This window comes from Diceros bicornis, chromosome 11 (assembly GCF_020826845.1).
Source record: "Diceros bicornis minor isolate mBicDic1 chromosome 11, mDicBic1.mat.cur, whole genome shotgun sequence".
In the NCBI taxonomy this organism is placed as follows: Eukaryota; Metazoa; Chordata; class Mammalia; order Perissodactyla; family Rhinocerotidae; genus Diceros; species Diceros bicornis.
Window position 1 is genome coordinate 42,716,220 of NC_080750.1, and position 9,507 is coordinate 42,725,726.

The window sequence follows — 9,507 nt, forward strand, 5'->3', positions numbered from 1 at the left end:
GGAACTTTAAAACTGTTGCTCTGCTGCCTTTTCAGCATTGCTTCTGATGAGAAATCTGATGCCATCCTTATCTTTGGGTTTCTATATATAACATCTTTCTTTTGTTGTCTGCTTTTGAGATTTTGTGTCTATCACTGCTTTTGAGCAACTTTATTATGATGTGCCTTTTCTTCATGTTTCTCGTGCTTGGTATTTGGATCGTCTTTTATCTGTAAATTTATAGTTTTCATCAAATTTGAAAATATTTTAGCCTTGATTTCTTCAAATATTTTTTATGTTCCTCTCGCTTCTCTGGGACTCCAATTACACATATATTATGCCACTTAAAATTTTCTGACAGCTCACTGATACTCTCTTCATGTTTTAAATTCTTTTTTCTCTCCATGAAACTTTTGAATAGTTTCTATTGCTATACCTTCAAGTGAACTGATCTCTTCTTCTGCAGTGTCTAATTTGCCATTATTATAATCAGAGTTTTATCTCAGACTTGTTTTTTTCTTCTTTAGAAATTCAAATTTGGGTCTCTTTTGTGTCTTGGTTTTTTGCTTGTTTCAGGCAGTAGTGTAAATTTGGTCCAGGTTTTCTATCTTGTCTAGAGTGAAATTTCTACTTCAAGTTTTTATAGGAGTTTTTTTTTGCTAGTTTCTCCATATAATTTTGTATTTGAATCTATACAGTAATCTTGAATTGTACTTTAGATCAAGTAGGGAATGAATTACTTTATCTTGAACGTGTACTATTTAAAGATTCTACATGTAAATGGATGCATTGTAAATAAAATAATTTTTGTGTTTTTTTCCTCATAGTTTGGTTGGAAAAGCAATGACTTTGATTTAGTAGCAGCTGAAAGGTAAGTCTAATAATAATATTAGTAGTAATTTTACTACATTACAGTACTACATTACAGTAAAATTTACTTAAGCTTTTCAGAAATTAAAATATGTGTCTGGTAGGTCATATATTTATGACATCTATTTTGTATATAGGATGTCACCGCAGCATGGCTTGATGAGTGGTGCATAGGTCCGTGCCCAGGATCTGAACCTGCAAACCTGAGGCCACCGAAGCAGAGCATGCGAAGTTAACCACTACGCCACTAGGCCTGCCCCGAGACAATTATTTTTTATTTTTATTAGGCAGATATTATTATCTCCATTTGAGAGATGAGGAAATTAACGTACAATAGGGTTATATAACTTGCCCAAAGTTGCAGAGCTAGTTAAGTGATGGAGCCTGGATTCACATAGGTCAAATAACTAAAACCCAGAGTATTTTATTATACCACGTTATAGAAGCTGTCAACTCTATAAACAACTTCAGATAGTCCAGATTTTTGGAGAGTGAGTTTTAATAATAGATTTATTGGTAAGTTTTAGTCCATTAACGTATCAAATAGGACAGTAATATTTTATAAATTTTCTCTCCTATAATATAATGACAATTTAATGTCACACTTCAAGTCTGAAAACAACTTACATTTTGAAGCACTTTGCAATTTTCATGGTGCTCTCAGATCTTTTTATCTCAGTTGATTCTCACAACCACACCAGTAACGCATTAGCCCTATTTTGCTCAAAGTCTGTCACTTGGCATAGGTTCCTAGACCAGTGTGTTTTCTATTCTTCCAAGCTAGCATTTCTGCATCATTAGCTTTCTTTGTTAAAATAAACAAACAAAAACAAAATGGCACCCATGTAAAGTCACAAGTTTTTTCCTACTTTTATGAAAATACCTGCAAAAATAAAGTTTTATTTATAGCCTACTATTTGATATTTGGACAGGTATTGAAAATTTTGCTCATCATATTATTACCATTTTTTGGTTTACTATGCAGGCTTGCAGGTCATCTCATTGAATGTGGTGCTCAGAGTGCTGGTGGAATATTCAACAATTGGCATTTGGTGCCAGACTGGTAGGAAGCAAAAGAATATATACATATATATATATATATATATGTATGTATGTAAAGATTATATCGTGGCATATCACATCTACATTTTAGAAATTTATCTGTTTCTTAAACTGTATTTAATTATTACCCTTTTTTAAATTTGTATTGTTTTTTATTTGTACTGTGTATTGTTTTTTATTTGTATTATGAAACAGATAAACTATATTCTAGCCATCATCATCTTATTAGGATCCAGAGCTAAGTTTCAGGAGAATTCTTTTTGGTGTCTTAAAAATCATACTTTTCTAAGATAATATACAATATTTTATATTTCTGTTATTATGGTCTCTAATTGATTATTAAGCTGAGTTTTGTACCTATTATGGGTTGAATTGTGTCCCCCAAAGATATATTGAAGTTCTGATCCCCAGTACCTTAGAATGTGACCTTATTTGTAGATAGGGTCTTTTCAGAGGTAATCGTGTCAAAAGGGGATCATCAGGGTGGACCCTAGTCCAATGGGACTTTTGTTCTTATAAAAAGTGGAAATTTGGGCATAGAGAAAGACATGTACAGAGGGAAAACAATGTGAAGACACACAGGGAGAACACTGTGTGAAGACGGGATTGGACTGATGAATCTACAAACCAAGGAACACCCAAGATTGCTGGCAGACCACCAGAAGCTAGGAAAGGACAAGGAAGGATCCTCCCCTAGAGACGTCAAAGAGAGCGTGTTTGTCTACACCTTGATTTCAAACTTCTAGCCTCCAGAACTGTGAGATAATAAATTCCTGTTTCTTTAAACTACTCAGATTTTGGTACCTTATTACAGCAGCCCCAGAAACTAATATAGTACTTAAAATAGAAATAGAGTCTCTCTCTTTAAGAGCTAAATACACTAAATATACTGGAACCTTGAAATACCAGGACATGCTAGTAAATTACTTTTTCTATCGCCCTATTCCATCCAGGGCTTTGTTGTTAGAAGGCTCTTGGTCCCAACTCTAAGAAGCTCCTACAACATGAGCCAGCTTACCAATATGAGGTTTACAATACATAGGTCTTGGCCTCTAGTGTAAAATAGGAATCTTTAGACGACGTTCCAGACCCCTCTCAATCTAGACAGTGGCTCTTTCCAGTCTTGTCTCCCTCTCTTTCTCTGAGCTTTGCCTAGAGCCAGGCAGGTGCTACTCATTCTTCTTTCTAACTCTTCATTCTCCTCCTTCTTGGCTGTCATATGGTGCCAGGCTGGTAGGAAGCAATAAAAACTGGACTAAATAATAAAATCTGGACTTCCAGATTTACATCTATTGCCCTGTATCACAACTCCACTACAAATATCTGAATAGATTTGTTTTTGTTTATAATTTTATTTTTACCTCAAACTCATCACCCTGTATTTAAGATTTGTACTTTTCAGCCGGTGATGTGGTCAGTCTCCCACTGACCTAGACTCAGGTAATCTTTGTTTTCTTCTGTTGTCTCCCTTATCATCAATCACCAATAAGGTCAATTTTCAATCCATAATATCTTTCATTTGCTTGCTTTCATATTCATCCAGTTGGTTTTTTTTTTTTTTGCCAGTTTTCTTTTTTATTTTATTATTTTTTTTATTTTTTGTTTATTGCAGTAACATTGGTTTATAACATTGTATAAATTTCAGGTGTACATCATTATACTTCTATTTCTTCATAGATTACATCATGTTCACCACCCAAATACTAACTACAACCCATCGCCAGTTTTCTTATCTAGATTCTGAGGGCTATTATAATAGTCTTTCAATTAGTTTCCATGCCTCGTTTCAGCTTTCCAAGTGCAACAGCTTTCCAACTGTGAAACAAATAGTTGAAGTGCCAGAAATCTGACTTCCTAGATTTTATCATCTTGGTCTTATCTATTCAACCAGATTGTAAACTCTTTGAGGGCATAGATCTTTGCATTCCTACAGGATTATCAGAATTGCCCACCTAGCCCAGAGTAGCAATTAAAGAACATAAACTCTAGAGACATTGCCTGGAATCCTGGTTCAGCCACTTACTAGCTCTGAAATAGGACAAAGTATTCAAACTTTATGTGCCTCAGTTCATCCATCTGCAGAATAAGGATAATGGTAATGTCTACTCTCTTTGGGTTATTATGGAAGGGAAGTGAATAAAGTAATAACTATATGGCACTTAGAACAGTGCCAAAATATATATAGTAAGCTTTCAATAAAATGTTCACTTTTATTGTTTTGCACTTAGATGTTCATCAAGTATTTGTAGACTAATAAAAGATAAATTGCATTAACAAAGGAAGAGAAGCATCCTTTGATTTTATCTGAACATGTGTTGCACATCTCAATTATGGTGATGTAGTACTGAGTCTTGCTGAGTTCCTCGAGTATAAAATAATAATAATACCTACTGAGAGGGTTGTTGTAAAGATTACAATAAATGGTTTGCTGTTGGTAAGAGCTGAGTCCAGTGCCTGACACATAGTAAACACTAAATAAATGGAAACAGTAATAATGGTAGTACTAATAGTAGTGAAGCAGTAAGAACAATGATGGGAGTGGTAGTAATAATAGTAATAATGGTAATAACAGAGGCAGAAGCAATATTTCCTTTAGTTTTTGATAACTGTGGGACATATAAGCAATTGGAAGTAGTTTGGGGGAATGTGAGGAAAAGACATAAAGATTTACTTGGTATCAGAGTTGGTAGTTGAAGCCATGGGAACAGATGTGTGGCTTGGGGTATGGAGAACAGCAAGGAGGGAATGAGGGAACCTAGGGAAGGCAAGGACAAGGGGAAAGTTGAGGGTGGTAGAGAGAGTATAGTTTAAATTCAGAGATGGTGGGAGGAAGAAAATAAGTTCTAAGATGGGAAGCTGTGATTAGAGAGTGCCAAATGCTAAGAGAAATTGCTCAAGTAAGACAGGTCGTGATCTACCCTAGCCCACGTTATAAGTCGTTTCTCCACCATTTTCTCATTTTTCCTTCTTACTTGGAATTGCCTTTCTTTCCTTATCTAACAGTTAAAAAATTAATTTCTTTACATGTATATGTGCAAACACGCATATAATGAGTAAATGTGGTCATATCCTACCTGCTCCCTTAATGCAGCTTTTAAAAATTTTTTTGGCTCCCTGTTCCCACTAATCCTCTCTTTTGCTTATTAGCACCGCTTCTGCCCATGTAATCATGTTACTGATCTAACGTATATTCTTTCATACTTTTTATTAATCCTCAGATAATCATATGTGGATGTAAATGTGTATAAAAGTACTCACATATCGGTGCATGATAAAATGTTTTAATATCTGATAAGCCAATCCTTCCTCACTCCCCCCACCTTTTAAAAATTTTTTACTGCTCTCTGGCATTTATTCTTCCTCGTGAACCTTAAGATTATTTTTCCAAAGGAGTTAATTCCAAGTGGATTTCTTTTTAGTGTATAATTAATTTGATAGAGTTGACATTTTTTTATGATGTCTTTACATCTAAGAAGGTGGTTCGTTTTTCCATCAAAAGATCTTGTTTTAAAAAAGATCTTGTTTTAGATCTGTTCTTCAATATACTTTAGAAATATAGAAATAAAATGCATTAGCTTTCATTATTTTTTATGTATGACTTTGTCACTTTGACTTTTAAAGTTATATGATGGTCTACCAGAGTGCAATGTTCTTTTCTCCTAGAATCAAAGAGGAGTCTTTTTCTTACTATTCAAAATAATCAATTTTAACTTTGAATGTTACTAAATGACCATTTCAGGACCAAACTAGGGTCACAGGCTATATCTCTAAATTACCCTGTATTTCCCTTTTTATTATCTTCTTTTAATTATCTATGTTTCTTAGAGAACAAAAGATCAACATTATAAATTAAAGGCTCTTTGAAAGCTGAGGCCCAAGTCCCACCAGCTTGGGTTTATAACAAGCAGTAAGGGGAGAGAGGGGGAACCCAGCTGATCACCAGTGGAGTAAGCCAGGCTGTAGTCTGAGGGTCATTAGGGGCTGGAGGAACCTGGGCAGGAATCTGACATGTAGCCCTCTGTAGCCATCACAGCTCCGGCGGTCTGATTCTTGGTGACTTCTTATCCTTGAATATCATGCTCCACTCAGCTCAGGTTCTCATCACTCGCACATCAAGACGAGCTAGAGACCATTTCCAAACCTTTTGAAAAATAGTATCTTCATTTCTATTCTATGTATTCCTTGCAATATGATTTCTTTCTCTTTGACTCCCAGGCAACATCTGTATTCGGTGCTCATCACACATTAATGTCATCATGTGACTTAAAGTATATAATATTAAATATAAAAATAGAATTTGTAGGGCCATCCTGGTGGTGTAGTGGTTAAGTGTGCATGCTCTGCTTCAGTGGCCCGGGGTTCACAGGTTCGGATCTGGGCACAGACCCAGGCACTGCTTATAAAGCTATGCTGTGGCAGGCGTCCCACATACAAAGCAGAGGAAGATGGGCATGGATGTTAGCCCAGGGCTAATCTTCCTCAAGCAAAAAGAGAAGGATTGGCAACAGATGTTAGCGCAGGGCTAATCTTCCTCACACACACAAAAAAAAGAATATGTAAAATATACAATTATCTTTGGATAATTGTTATTTACGTAAGTGTTGTTTGGTATAGTGTAGTCTCTTTTCCTCAGGTTTTCCTCCTGGTGGTTCTGAACCATAGATTTCCCTGTTTTTCACTTAGGTACAATATAGGATTTCCTGTACTGGAACATTTTCCTGATGGACCGTTCATCCTCTCCAAGCCCCCTGGCATGGAGGGGTCAGTCTCCTTTGGCACGGTGGCTGAACAGCTATGGTACGAAATTGGTGATCCTCAGCGTTTCCCCTTACCTGATGTAACTTGTGACTTTTCTCAAGTCTCTATTACTGAAATTCCAGTCAGTGACTGATGTTTTTGTTTTTAAATGTTACATTTCCTCTCTCTCTTTCTAGAAGTTTTTAACATATAAAATTGTGATTATTTCCAAATCCAGTACCATCTTTTCTAACCAAAATGTGGAACAAATTGACAATTCTGTGATGTGATCAATGAATGGCATATATTAGAAGGTAGTTGGAATGAAGTGGTAAAGAGATTTTTTAAAGTTTGCTCTTAATTCATGTTTAGCCATTTGGCAAAAAAAACACCAAAATCTCAGTTAGGTATTCAGCTAATAATTAACTCCAAGATTAATTTGCTGACTGGAAATAATGTCTTCTATGAACCTCCAAATCATTTTAACTGTATGTCTCATATGGCACTGAATTATTTCAATTTTTTTAATTTACTTCTTTATTATTTTTATTTAATATTTCATATACTGGATTATAGACTTCTTGAATACAAAATTTTTGTCTGGTTGATTTTTGCATCCTTTATAATCCTTAGCACAGTACCTTGCAAATAATAAATACTGGAACAAATATTTTTTTAATTATTATTTTTTTTGCTGAGGAAGATTGGCCCTGAGCTAACATCCATTGCCAATCCTCCTCTTTTTTTGTTTGAGGAAGACTAGCCCTGAGCTAACATCTGTGCCAGTCTTCCTCCACTTTGTATGTGGGATACCACCACAGCATGGCTGGTGAGTGGAGTAGGTCTGTGCCCCGGATCTGAACCTGTGAACGTGGGCCGCTGAAGTGGAGTGTGGAACTTTAACCACTCAACCATGGGGCCAGGCCCTAGAATAAACATTTATTGAGTGAATGAATGAATAAATGTTATGATCCATTAAAACCAATTGGCAATATGTCATAAAGAGACTATAGACATGCTGGAGAGAAACAAATGTGCTTTTCAATTTAAGAAGCAAATTACAGACCTAAAGTTATATAATGAATCTGAGGACGTGCATTTGACAGGAGAAATTGAGAAATAGTGGAATGCACCTTTACTCAATACATTTAGAATTTTTTGCTGAACTCTAATATGTACCACTACTTTATAGAAAGAAAATGTTTTTCACTGTGAACCCAGAATTTATGTCCTAAATTTTATATATATGTACACTATTTTCCTTGAAAATTATTCTTTTAAGCATTTTCAAAAATATGAGCATTTTACCCCCTAAAAATCTTAATTTTTGCTTCCGCAATTCAAATAATATTGACTAATGTTTGTTTGATTTAGATTTTTTCCAATGATTTAGTAATTTTATTCCAAATGAACCATTTTTCTCTTGACTTCCCACTTTTGCAATAAACAGCCCACAAATGATCCTCAAATAGCATTCTTAGCAATTGCAAATTAAAAATCATCTCTATTCCAATAAATAGTAAGATGATACTCATTTATTATTTCTGACATTTCTCTCTGTCTCTATATTACCGTTTTTAAACTTGTAGTTTAAACAAAGTATTCAATACAGCATAAAATATGAAAACTGTTGTACTTTAAGTAATATCCAGAGCGACCAAAATTTATCTACATCTTCTCTAAAAACGGTCCCGAGAGTACTATCCTAAGCATCTTCCTTGTAATCATAATTGTTGCCATTATGCATTGCACATGGCCTTTTAAAATTTATAATTTTTATTTATGATGCTTAAAAATGCGGTGGTCATAATGCAATATAAAATGGCTTCAATTAGCATATTTATTCTTTTTCCACTTCAGTCTTTAAAAAATAATAATAAACTCCCAGTGAACTTTTACACTGTAAATGACCTGATGTGACATATTTGAACTTTCAGTGAACTTTCACATGAACTTTCAGTTATCCTCTGAGAAATATAACAGATGGAGAATAGGCAGATTTTTCAAATATTTTTGGATGCAGTACTTTGACATGTTTAACAGAAACACCAAGGCCGACTATCTCTTTCCAGTGTTTACTTTGCTAACTTTATTATGCAAGCTGTTTAGTTACATTATATGCCTGAAGTAAGAGATTCAGTTATATTTTTGTTTAACTAGTATTTTGATTTTTAAATCAGCACTTGTATATGCATTTAAAGATGAAGGTAATTGGGTCATAAAATATAACAAATTCTAAGAAAACCTTATTGAGCCTGTTGAAATAATATTGTTGCAAATCATTTAGATACTAGGGGCTTTTAATGATCCATTTCAGGTTTTAGAATATGAATCAGCTATAATGTCTTTCACTTTGAATAGTTTGCAACTAGGAATTCAGTTCAAAATGCACATGGTTTCTGAATGGTCACTTAGGAGAAGAAGGGGAAAATTAATTGAACACCAACTGTTGTGTTACTTCTGCTACGGTGTGAGATAGTCTCCTTAGGTATTTAATCTTTACAACTCTCTTCTGAAGTAGTTATCATGCTCATTTTACAGAAGAAGTAGGGGAGACAGATAGGTGGAGTAACTTGCCTGAGAAGACTCAGCTCACCTGGGAATTAAATCTAGGTCTCCCAGACTCTCAAATCCTTGCTCCTTCAACAACTTCATGCTCCCAAAATGTTTTATTTGGTCAAATAGCTGCTAAAGATAAAAGTATGATAAAGCTATAAAACTTTTATAATCTTTGTTTTGTGAATTTAAAGAGTTTATTTCTCTGTATTTATAGCACAATATCGTTAAATAAATTAGATTGAAAAAATTCTCCAAATGCTCAGTGATATGGAGATAGTAATTAAGCTTTTTGCTTTTCTT

General features: G+C 34.5%; 1 long non-coding RNA gene across 1 annotated transcript in view; it reads left to right on the forward strand.

The window, feature by feature from the left end:
- Nucleotides 1-6,842, forward strand: part of LOC131411410 (uncharacterized) — a 29,986-nt gene extending 23,144 nt beyond the window's left edge. Inside the window, exons 6-7 of the long non-coding RNA XR_009221551.1 lie at nt 807-850; nt 6,595-6,842. This is a non-coding gene — a long non-coding RNA (uncharacterized LOC131411410). The remainder of the gene's footprint in view (nt 1-806; nt 851-6,594) is intronic.
- The last annotated feature ends 2,665 nt before the right edge of the window (nt 6,843-9,507 follow it).